The following is a 12,523-nucleotide window of genomic DNA, read 5'->3' on the forward strand; positions in this document are numbered from 1 at the left end:
GTTTGCAGCCATAGATGAAGCTACCACAGTAGCAAACAACAGGAGGCTATGCACAGCTACACAGCAAATTTGCGAGTGTTAAAATCTCAGTGTTAACTGAGTGTTGATTCTAGTGGGTTCACCAGTGTTATATCTGAGTGTTGATTCTAGTGGGGTTAACACCAGTGTTATATCAGATATGTGTTGATTCTAGTGGGTTAACACCAGTGTTATATCTGAGTGTTGATTCTAATGGTAACACCAGTGTTATATTGATTTGTGACTCTAATGGGTTTAACACCATGTTTAATTTGAGTGTTGATTCTAATGGGGTTAACACCAGTTATATCGAGAGTGTTGATTCTAGTGGGTTAACACCAGTGATTATCTGAGTGTTGATTCTAGAGGGGTTAACAGCATGTGTTATATCTGAGTGTTGATTCTAATGGGGTTAACACCAGTGTTATATCTGAGTGTTGATTCTAATGGGTTAACACCAGTGTTATATCTGAGTGTTGATTCTAATGGGTTAACACAGTGTTATATCTGAGTGTTGATTTAGAGGGGTTACACCAGTGTTATATCTGATGTTGATTCTAATGGGTTAACACCAGTTTTATCTGAGTGTGAATGAATGGTTACACCCAGTGTTATATCTGAGTGTTGATTCTAAGGGGTTACACCAGTGTTAATCTGAGTGTTGATTCTAATGGGTTAACACCAGTGTTATATCTGAGTGTGATTCTAATGGGTTTAACACCAGGTTATATCTGAGTGTTGATTCTAATGGGGTTAACACCAGTGGGATCAACACTGCGTGGTGTTGTTGTTAATCGACTGTGTTGAGTTCATTTCCGTTAACTCTCGGAGTGAAAAAATACGTTGAAGGGCCTCTTTATCATATTTCCCAGGATGCTTTGTTGCAGGTTGATTTTTAGAATGTTTCTGCATGCACATTGATTCATTAATCTTATACTATACAAAGAATAATAACTTAAATGTTTCTAAACTAATCCAATCTGTAAGGGGTTGGACTTATTGCACCTGTTACTAAGATGTTCCAGTTTACATGGTTTAGGTAGTATTGGTTGTCAAGTCCTTCACGGCAGCAGTCAGGCTGAATGCCGGTGGTGGGGGATAGAATATTCCAATTGTTGGATATCCTCCCTCTGGCTGGATTCCGATAGGAATAACTAATCACTTCACAAACCAGCATATTGTGACTTGCAGGTCTGATGAGTCAGGATTTTCAGAACACGATGTTGAGGACAACTAGGCCATAACTAAAGGTCTTCTGAAATGTATAATGTACAGTCACAAAAGGTAAAATTTTAATTAAAATACATTCGCTTAGGCAGTCAGTTGGTGAAGGATCCAGTGCTGAGAATGTAATAATGTAACAACTATGTCTCTGTCACTAACAAACATAGTCATGGGTGGACATCTCTCACATTCACTTGAAAAGCCTGCTGGGAAATATGCAATTTTGGTATTTGGCATTTTATTAAGATCCCCATTAGCTGTTGCAAAAGCAGCAGCTAATCTTCCTGGGGTCCACACAGAACATGAAACATAATACAGAATGATATAATACAGAACATCATTAGACAAGAACAGCTCAAGGACAGAACTACATACATTTAAAAAGGCACACGTAGCSTARATATCAATACATACACACCAACTATCTAGGTCCAATAGGGGAGAGGCGTTGTGCCGCGAGGGATTTATTGTTGGAGACAGTGTTTCCTAGCCTCAGTGCAGTGGGCAGATGGCAGGAGGTGCTCTTATTCTCCATGGAATTTACAGTGTCCCAGAACTTTTTGGAATTTGTGCTAATTGATGCAAATTTCTGTTTGAAAAAGCTAGCCTTTGCTTTCCTAACTGACTGTGTATATTGGTTCCTAACTTCCCTGAAATGTTGCATATCGCGGGGGCTATTCGATGCTAATTCAGTACGCCACAGGATGCTTTTGTGCTGGTCAAGGGCAGTCAAGTCTGGGGTGAAACAAGGGCTATATCTGTTCTTAGTTCTACATTTTTTGGATGGGGCATGCTTATTTAAGATGGTGAGGAAAGCACTTTTAAAGAATAACCAGGCATCCTCTACTGACGGGATGAGGTCAATATCCTTCCAGGATACCCGGGCCAGGTCGATTAGAAAGGCCTGCTCACTGAATTGTTTTAGGGAGCGTTTGACAGTGATGACAACTGCCAGCTAGCCTACAAAGTCAACAACGCAGCCACTGCCAGCTAGCCTACTTCAGCAGTACTGTATCATCTTAATCATTTTAGTCAATAAGATTCTTGCTACGTAAGCTTAACTTTCTGAACATTGAGACGTAGTCCACTTGCCACTCCAATTCCTTTGCATTAGCGGTAGTCCTTCTGTAGCCTGTCAACTATGTGTCTGTCTATCCCTGTTCTCTCCTCTCTGCACAGACCATACAAACGCTCCACAGCGTGGCATCGGCCACCCTAATCTGGTGGTCCCGCGCGCACGACCCACGTGGAGTTCCAGGTCTCCGGTAGCCTCTGGAACTGCCGCCTGCGGCCAACAGGCAGAGTTCATCTCAGCCTATGCTCCCTCCAGTTCGACTTCCTGGCACTGACGGAAACATGGATCACCACAGATAACACTGCTATCTACTGCTTCTCTTTCGTCCGCCCACGTGTTCTCGCACACCCCGAGAGCTTCTGGTCAGCGGGGTGGTGGCACCGGGATCCTCATCTCTCCCAAGGGGTCATTCTTCTCTTCTCCCTTACCCATTGTCTATCCTCCTTTGAATTCCATGCTGTCACAGTTACCAGCCCTTTCAAGCTTAACATCCTTTCATTTATCGCCCTCCAGGTTCCCTCGGAGAGTTCATCAATGAGCTCGATGCTTGATTAGCTCCTTTCCTGAGGAGGCTCACCTCTCACAGTTCTGGGCGACTTTAACCTCCCACGTCTACCTTTGACTCATTCCTCTCTGCCTCCTTCTTTCCACTCTTCCTCTTTTGACCTCACCTCTCTCACTTCCCCCCTACTCAAAAGGCAGGCAATACGCTCGACCTCATCTTTACTAGATGCTGTTCTTCCACTAACCTCATTGCAACTCCCCTCCAAGTCTCCGACCACTACTTTGTATCCTTTCCTCTCGTTCTCATCCAACACTTCCACACTGCCCCTACTCGGATGGTATCGCGCGTCCCAATTCGCTCTCTCTCCCCGCTACCCTCTTCCTTCCATCTATCATCTCTTCCCTCTGCTCAACCTTCTCCAACCTATCTCCTGATTCTGCCTCTCAACCTCCTCTCCTCCCTTTCTGCATCCTTTGACTCTCTATGTCCTATCCTCCAGGCCGCTCGGTCCTCCCTCCCGCTCCGTGGCTCGACGACTCATTGCGAGCTCACAGAACAGGGCTCGGGCAGCCGAGCGGAAATGGAGGAAACTGCTCCTCTGCGGATGGCATCCTTTCACTCCCTCCTCTCTACATTTTCCTCTTTCTGTCTCTGTGCTAAAGCCACTTTCTACCACTCTAAATTCCAAGCATTTGCCTCTAACCCAGGAAGCTCTTTGCCACTTCTCCTCCTCCTGAATCCTCCTCCTCCCCCTCCTCCCTCTCTGCAGATGACTTTCGTCACCATTTTGAAAAGAAGGTCGACGACATCCGATTCGTTTGCTAAGTCAAACGACACCGCTTGGTTTGCTCACACTGCCCTACCTGTGCTCTGACTCTTTCTCCCTCTCTCTCCAGATGAAATCTCGCGTCTTGTGACGGCCGGCCGCAACACCTGCCCGCTTGACTATCCCTCCTCTCTTCTCCAGACCATTTCCGGAGACCTTCTCCTTACCTCACCTCGCTCATCAAACATCCCTGACCGCTGGCTACGTCCCTTCGTCTTCAAGAGAGCGAGAGTTGCACCCCTTCTGAAAAAAACCTACTCGATCCCTCCGATGATGTAACAACTACAGACCAGTATCCTTTTTTCTTTCTTTTTCTCCAAAACTCTTGAGATGCCGTCCTTGGCCAGCTCTCCGCTATCTCTCTCAGATGACCTTTGATCCAAATCAGTCAGGTTTCAAGACTAGTCATTCAACTGAGACTGCTCTTCTCTGTATCACGAGGCGCTCCGCACTGCTAAAGCAACTCTCTCTCTCTGCTCTCTCCTTCTAGACCTATCGGCTTGCCTTCGATACTGTGAACATCAGATCCTCCTCTCCACTCTCCGAGTTGGGCATTCCGGCGCGGCCCACGCTTGGATTGCGTCCTAACCTGACAGGTCGCTCCTACCAGGTGGCGTGGCGAGAATCTGTTTCCTACCACGTGCTCTCACACTGGTGTCCCCAGGGCTCTGTTCTAGGCCCTCTCCTATTCTCGCATATATACCAAGTCACTTGCTCTGTCAATACCTCACATGGTCTCCTATTTGCTATGCAGACGACACAACTAACTAATTCTTCTCTTTCCCCCTTCTGATGATCAGGTGGCGAATCGCATCTCTTGCATGTCTGGCAGACATATCAGTGTGGATGACGGATCACCCTCAAGCTGAACCTCGGCAAGACGGAGCTGCTCTTCCTCCCGGGAAGGACTGCCGTTTCATGATCTCGCCATCACGGTTGACATCCATTGTGTCCTCCTCCCAGAGCGCTAAGAAACTTGGGTGATCTGGACAACACCTGTGTTCTCATAACATCAAGGCGGTGGCCGTTCCTGTAGGTTCATGCTCTAAACATCCGCAGAGTACGACCTGCCTCACACAGGAAGCGGCGCAGGTCCTATCCAGGCACTTGTCATCTCCCGTCTGGATTACTGCAACTCGCTGTTGGCTGGGCTCCCTGCCTGTGCCATTAACCCCTACAACTCATCCAGAAGCCGCGCAGCCGTCTGGTGTTCAACTTTCCCAAGTTCTCTCACGTCACCCGCGCTCCTCGCTCTCTCCACTGGCTTCCAGTTGAAGCTCGCATCGCTACAAGACAATGGTGCTTGCCTACGGAGCTGTGAGGGGAACGGCAACTCAGTACCTCCAGGCTCTGATCAGGCCCTACACCCAAAAAGGGCACTGCGTTCATCCACCTCTGGCCTGCTGCCTCCCTAACCATGAGGAGTAACAGTTCCCGCTCAGAGTCAAAACTGTTCGTGCTGTGGGCCCCCAATGGTGGAACAAACTCCCTCACGACGCCAGGACAGCGGAGTCAATCACCACTCTTCCGGAGCCCTGAAACCCCACCTCTTTAAGGAATACCTAGGATAGGTATAAAGTAATCCTTCTCACCCCCCCCCTTAAAAGATTTAGATGCACTATTGTAAAGTGGCCGTTTCCACTGGATGTATAATGGTGATGCACCAATTTGTAAGTCGCTCTGGATAAGAGCGTCTGCTAAATGACTTAAATGTAAATGTAAATGAGGGGTGGTCGTTTGACCGCAGACCAATTACGGATGCAGGCAATGAGGCAGTGATCACTGAGATCCTGGTTGAAGACAGCAGAGGTCTATTTAGAGGGCAGGTTGGTCAGGATGATATCTAAGAGGGTGCCCATGTTTACGGATTTAGGGTTGTACCTGGTAGGTTCCTTGATAATTTGTGTGAGATTGATTAAGGGCATCTATCTTAGATTGTGGGACGGACGGGGTGTTAAGCATATCCCAGTTTAGGATATGACCTAACAGTACAAACTCTGAAGAGAAATGGGGGGCAATCAATTCACATATGGTGTCCAGGGCACAGCTGGGGGCAGAGGGCGGTCTATAACAGGTGGCAACAGTGAAAGACTTATTTCTGGAAAGGTGGAAAGGGATTTTTAAAAGTAGAAGCTCGAACTGTTTGGGCACAGACCTGGATAGTAAGACAGAACTCTGCAGACCATCTCTGCAGTAGATTGCAACTCCGCCCCCTTTGGCAGTTCCATCTTGACGGAATATGTTGTAGTTGCGGATGGACATTTCTGAATTTCTGGTGGCCTTCCTAAGCCAGGATTCAGACATGGCTAGGACATCAGGGTTGGCGGAGTGTGCTAAAGCAGTGAATAAAACAAACTTACTGAGGAGGCTTCAGATGTTAACATGCATGAAACCAAGTCTTTTACGGTTACAGAAGTCAACAAATGAGAGCACCTGGGGAATAGGAGTGGTACTGGGGGCTACAGGGCCTGGGTTAACCTCTACATCACCAGAGGAACAGAGGAGGAGTAGGATAAGGGAACGGCTAAAGGCTATAAGCACTGGTCGTCTAGTGCGTTCGGAACAGAGAGTAAAGGGGGCAGGTTTCTGGGCGCGGAAGGATAGATTCAAGGCATAATGTACAGACAAGGGTATGGTAGGATGTGAGTACAGTGGAAGTAAACCTAGACGTTGAGTGACGATGAGAGAGATTGTTTAATTTCACTGTAGAGCCCCCAGTCCCGCTCAACATGCCTTAGATTGCTTTTTTGTCCCACCCCCCACACATGCGGAGACCTCACCTAGCTTAACTGGTGCCTCCAGAGAAACAATACGTACTAACCGAGACAGCAGTAGACAAGGCATATTGACATTAGAGAATCACGGGTGTTGATCAGGAGAGCTAAGACAACAACGGGTAAATGGCGATGAATGGGCAGAGAGGGTCAGTTAAGTATGCACATGACCTGAGTTTGAGGCTGGGGCCAGGCAGCAGGCTGTTAGCCAGCCTGCCAGTTTAGTGGAGCCTGCCACTAGCACAGTCAGTGTAGTCAACTCAGCTATCCCCATTGAGACCGTGTCTGTGCCTCGACCTAGGTTGGGCAAAACTAAACATGGCGGTGTTCGCTTTAGCAATCTCCCTGGAATAAAGATCTCCTCCACTCCTGTCATTACTGAAAGAGATCGTGATATCTCACACCTCAAAATAGGGCTACTTAATGTTAGATCCTTCACTTCCAAGACAGTTATAGTCAATGAACTAATCTCTGATCATAATCTTGATGTGATTGGCCTGAAACATTGCTTAAGTCTATTTACTGTTAAATGAGGCCTCTCCTCCTGCTTGCATAAGTGACCATATCCCCCACACATCCCTTAAAGACGGAGGTGTTGCTAACATTTACGATAGCAAATGTCAATTTACAACAAACATAACTGACAGCATTTTCGTCTTTTGGGCTTCTAGTCATGAAATCTATGCAGGCTACTCAATAACATTTTATAGATACTGTTTACTGGCCTCATGGGACGTATACAGCGTTCCTCACTGAGTTCCCTGAAATCCTGTCGGACCTTGTAGTCATGGCAGATAAAATTCAAATTTTTGGTGATTTTAATATTCACATGGAAAAGTCCACAGACCCACTCTAAAAAGCTTTCGGAGCCATCATCAACTCAGTGGGTTTTGTCCAACATTTATTAAGTTTGCAATCGCAACAAATAATTTGCTTAGACCCCAACCAAGGATCATCTAAAGCCATGCTATAAAATCGGTTAACCACCTAACTGAGCTGCTTTCTGTGCTTGGCCCTCCTATGTTGAACACAATGAACGCCTCCCTATCCACTGGATGTGTACCAAACTCACTAAAAGTGGCAGTAATAAAGCCTTTCTTGAAAAAGCCAAACCTTGACCCAGAAAATATGAAACACTATCGGCCTAAATCGAATCTCCCATTCCTCTCATAATGTTTAGAAAAAACTGTTGCGCAGCAACTCACTGCCTTCCTGAAGACAAACAATGTATACGAAACGCTTCAGTCTGGTTTTAGACCCCATCATAGCACCGAGACTGCCCTCGTGAAGTTGGTGAATGACCTTTTAATGGCGTCAGACCGAGGCTCTGCATCTGTCCTCGTGCTACTAGACCTTAATGCTGCCTTTGACACCATCGATCGCCACATTATTTTGGAGAGACTGGAAACCCAAATTGGTCTACACGGACAAGTTCTGGCCTGGTTTAGATCTTATCTGTCGGAAAGATATCAGTTTGTCTCTGTGGATGGTTTGTCCTCTGACAAATCAACTGTAAGTTTCGGTGTTCCTCAAGGTTCCGTTTTAGGACCACTATTATTTTCACTATATATTTTACCTCTTGGTGATGTCATTTGGAAACATAATGTTAACTTTCACTGCTATGTGGACGATACACAGCTGTACACTTTAATGAAACATGGTGAAGCCCCAAAATTGCCCTCCCTTGAAGACTGTGTTTCAAACATAAGGAAGTGGATGGCGGCAAATGTTTTACTTTTAAACTCTGACAAAACAGAGATGCTAGTTCTAGGTCCCAAGAAACAAAGAGATCTTCTGTTGGATCTGATCATTCATCTTGATGGTTGTAAAGTCGTCTCAAATAAAACTGTGAAGGACCTCCACGTTACTCTGGACCCTGATCTCTCTTTTGACGAACATATCAAGACTGTTTCAAGGACAGCTTTTCTCCATCTTCGTAACATTGCAAAAATCTGTCGTGCCATCTTCACAACTTTCTTGGTGAGCTTGAACATGATAGTTTGTTGGTGATGTGGACACCAAGGAACTTGAAACTCTCGACCCCCACCACTACAGCCTCCTCGATGTGAATGGGTTTGTGTTCGGCCCCCCTTTACCTGTAGTATGAGCTAGTGAGAGGTACCGCGAGGTGAGGCTAACTGAATACTGGACTCACTGTCAGCAAGAATACATAAGGCTAGACAGAGAGGTTACTGTGAGGCTAACTGAATACTGGACTCACTGTCAGCAAGAATACAGTTATGGTGGGTTCCATAAGGCTAGACAGAGAGGTTACTGGGAGGCTAACTGAATACTGCTAGTGTGTTTAAGGGGAAATGGAAGATCGCTAAAAGTTATGTGTGGTTCCAAACACTCAGGTGTCAGGTGATGATCATGTTTGCGCATACGTGTGTGTTGTGTGTGTGTGTGTGTGTGTGTGTGTGTGTGTGTGTGTGTGTGTGTGTGTGTGTGTGTGGTGTGTTGTGTGTGTGTGTGTGTGTGGTGTGTGTGGTGTGTGTGTGTGTGTGTACTCTGGGTATTTCTTGTGCTTCAGGTACTCGTTGATGGATGGGTGCATGTATTTGGCGTATCCTCGTTCAGACTGTAGATTTCCTTTGGGCTTGATCTGCACATTTTTCTCTGTCAGGATAAACTCTCCAATCGCCTGGAAACCAAACAACACAGTTAAGGACATTCACTTGTTATTTTACGACACTGGCCTCTGTCTCCTGCTCTGTCTTATCCACTGGCCTCGCTCCTGTCTCTGTCTTTATCCACTGGCCTCTGTCTTCCTGTCTCTGTCTTTATCCACTGGCCTCTGTCTCCTGTCTCTGTCTTTATCCACTGGCCTCTGTCTCCTGTCTCTGTCTTTATCCACTGGCCTCTGTCACTGTCACTGTCTTCTGTTCACTGTTCCTCTGTCTGTCTTTTTTACTCTGTTTCTCTTCTGTCTCTGGCCTCTGTCACTGTCCTCTCTATGTCCTCTGTCTCTGTCCTCTTTCCTTCTGTCTTCTGACCTTTGTCTCTCTGTCTCTGTCCTCTGCTCTGTCTCTGTTTCTGTCCTCTATCTCTGTCCTCGAAGTCTGAGTAAACGCTGTTGCTCAGGGTGGGTGGTGGATTTCCCTGCGCTAAGTAAACTCCTGTGAATTAACTTTGAATATTGGGGCTATACTTCCACAAACTCACAGGGTCCAGCATAAAGAAGTTGAGGCCCTGTCCGGTGAGAGGGCAACCAAGGTGGCGCTACCATAGAGTGCGCGTATCCCGCGGCAACAATCTTTGCTGCCAGGCTGCAACGCATCCTTCTCTGTGGCGTCATTCGTTGATGTCTGACAAAAATAGACATTGTATCATATTAGTGGATATTCACACTACTCTCAGGGCAAGTCTGCCGGTTTTGACGATCACTGACTTTTAGTAGCAGGTTAGGAGAATTAACGTGTCAGGTTGGAGAATTAGGTTAAGGTTAGGAGAACGAACGTGTCAGGTTAGAGAGAATTAGTTAAGGTTAGGAGAATTAACGTGTCAGGTTAGGAGAATTAAGGTTAAGGTTAAGAATATTCCTCCCTGATAGAGCTATACACACTGGATATAACATGCTAACATGCTAAATTGGTCAAGCTGGATATTTCCCTCCCTGATAGAGCTATACAACTGGATATAACATGCTAACATGCTAACATGGGTCATCGAATATTCCTCCTGATAGAGCTATACACACTGATATAACATGCTAACATGCTAACATGGGTCAGCTGGATATTCCCCCCTGATAGAGCTATACACACTGGATATAACATGCTAACATGCTAACATGGGTCACTGAATATTCCTCCCTGATAAGAGCTATACACATGAATATAACATGCTAACATGCTAACATGGGTCAGCTGGATATTCCTCCCTGATAGAGCTATACATACTGGATAGAACATGCTAACATGCTAACATGGGTCATCTGAATATTGCTCCCTGATAGAGCTATACATACTGGATATAACATGCTAACATGCTAACATGGTTAAGCTGAATATCCCCCTGGATATAACATGCTAACTTGAGTCAGTGAAATAAAATCTACTACTACCATAAAATAAAGTATTTGGGTAAATGTTGAGCGTGATATGATTGTTGCATGTCAGATCTGTGGGACAACAGCACCCTCTATTGTTGGTTATTGTAAATGCAGTCTTCTAAGCCTGCAGGAGCTGGAGCATGGATGGATCCTTCATCTGTTGTGGCTCCTTCATCTCAACCACAGCTTGGACTGAATTTCTCTGTCAATTATGCATGTSTTACTTCTATGTGTCCTATATGATACTAAGAATCATGTTGTTAGTGTCTAATGTCTAAAGAATGTGTCAATCCTCGTGTCTAATGTCTTGTCACACCCTGATCTGTTTCACCTGTCTTGTGCTTGTCTCCACTCCCCACCAGGTGTCTCCCATTTGTCCCCATTATCTCCTGTGTATTAATACCTACGTTTTCTGTTTGTCTGTTCCAAGTTCGTCTTGTCCCGCCAAGTCCTACCAGCGTGTTCCTGTGTTTTAGTTTTTCTTAGTCTTCCCAGTTCTGACCTTTCTGCCTGTCCTGATCCTGCCTGACTCTGATTTGGATTAGGACCCTTTGCCTGCCTTGACTTACCCTTTTGCCTGCCCCTTGTACTAAAACAAACGATCCACCTCCTGTGTCTGCATCTGTGTCTTAGCCTGAGTCCTGATACGTCTAAAGAATGTGTCCATGCTAGTGTCTAATGTCTAAGGAATGTGTCAATCCTAGCTTTAACAGTTCCATAAATTAATTCCATAGCTTAGCTGGTGCATATGATCAGGCTGGCGATCAGTGGGGCAGTTACCTCGTCAATCTGGAGAGGCACATGGAGAGAGGCACAAGGACATACGTCAGAGAACAGACACAGACAGAGTGCACATGAACAGCAACAGATTTACCCATACTAAATTGCCACTCAGCATGAATTGAACGTCACAATTACACTACACTTCTGTTAGGCATATCTGTTTCTACACTTCTGCTACTCGGCGTACACATCACGGACAAACTGAAATGGTTCACACACAGACAGACTGGTGAAGAATGCGCAACAGCGCCTCTTCAACCTCAGGAGGCTGAAGAAATTTGGCTTGTCACCTAAAACCCTCAAAAACTTCTACAGATGCACAATTGAGAGCATCCTGTCAGGCTGTATCACCGCCTGGTACGGGAACTGCTCTGCCCACAACCGTAAGGCTCTTCAGAGGGTAGTGAGGTCTGCACAACGCATCACCGGAGGAAGACTACCTGCCCTCCAGGACACCTACACCACCCGATGTCACAGGAAGGCCAACAAGATCATCAAGGACAACAACCACCCGAGCCACTGCCTGTTCACCCCGCTATCATACAGAAGGCGAGGTCAGTACAGGTGCATCAAAGCAGGGACCGAGAGACTGAAAAACAGCTTCTATCTCAAGGCCATCAGACTGTTATTAAATAGCCATCACTAACACAGAGAGGCTGCTGCCTACATACAGACTTGAAACCATTGGCCACTCTAACAAATGGATCACTAGTCACTTTATTAATGCCACTTTAATAATGATTAATAATGATCACTTTAATAATTACGTATCTTGCACTACTCATCCCAGATGTATATGCTGTATTTTATACCATCTATTGCATCTCGTCTATGCTGCTAGGTCATCGCCCATCCATATATTTATATGTACATAGTCTTATTCCATCCCCTAACATTGTGTTTATTAGGTAGTTGTTGTGGAATTGTTAGATTACTTATTAGATATTACTGCACTGTTGGAACTAGAAGCACAAGCATTTCGCTACACTCGCATTAACATCTGCTAACCACGTGTATGTGACCTATAAAATTGGATTGGATTTGATCTGTTTCTACACTTCTGTTAGGTATATCTGTTTTTACACTTCTGTCAGGTATATCTGTTACTTAAAAAGTATTTCCATACTGTATAGTTGAACACACAAATGTCTAAAAAAGATTTCACGTGTTGACATGCTGTGTGACATGCTGTGTGACATGCTGTGTGACATGCTGTGTGACATGCTGTGTGACATGCTGTGTGACATGCTGTGTGACATGCTGT

General features: G+C 45.6%; 1 pseudogene; it reads right to left on the reverse strand.

The window, feature by feature from the left end:
- Window positions 1-12,523, reverse strand: part of LOC112076843 (fructose-1,6-bisphosphatase isozyme 2-like) — a 26,702-nt pseudogene that overhangs the window by 3,345 nt on the left and 10,834 nt on the right.

This window comes from Salvelinus sp. IW2-2015, unplaced genomic scaffold (assembly GCF_002910315.2).
Source record: "Salvelinus sp. IW2-2015 unplaced genomic scaffold, ASM291031v2 Un_scaffold4081, whole genome shotgun sequence".
Taxonomy (NCBI): Eukaryota; Metazoa; Chordata; class Actinopteri; order Salmoniformes; family Salmonidae; genus Salvelinus; species Salvelinus sp. IW2-2015.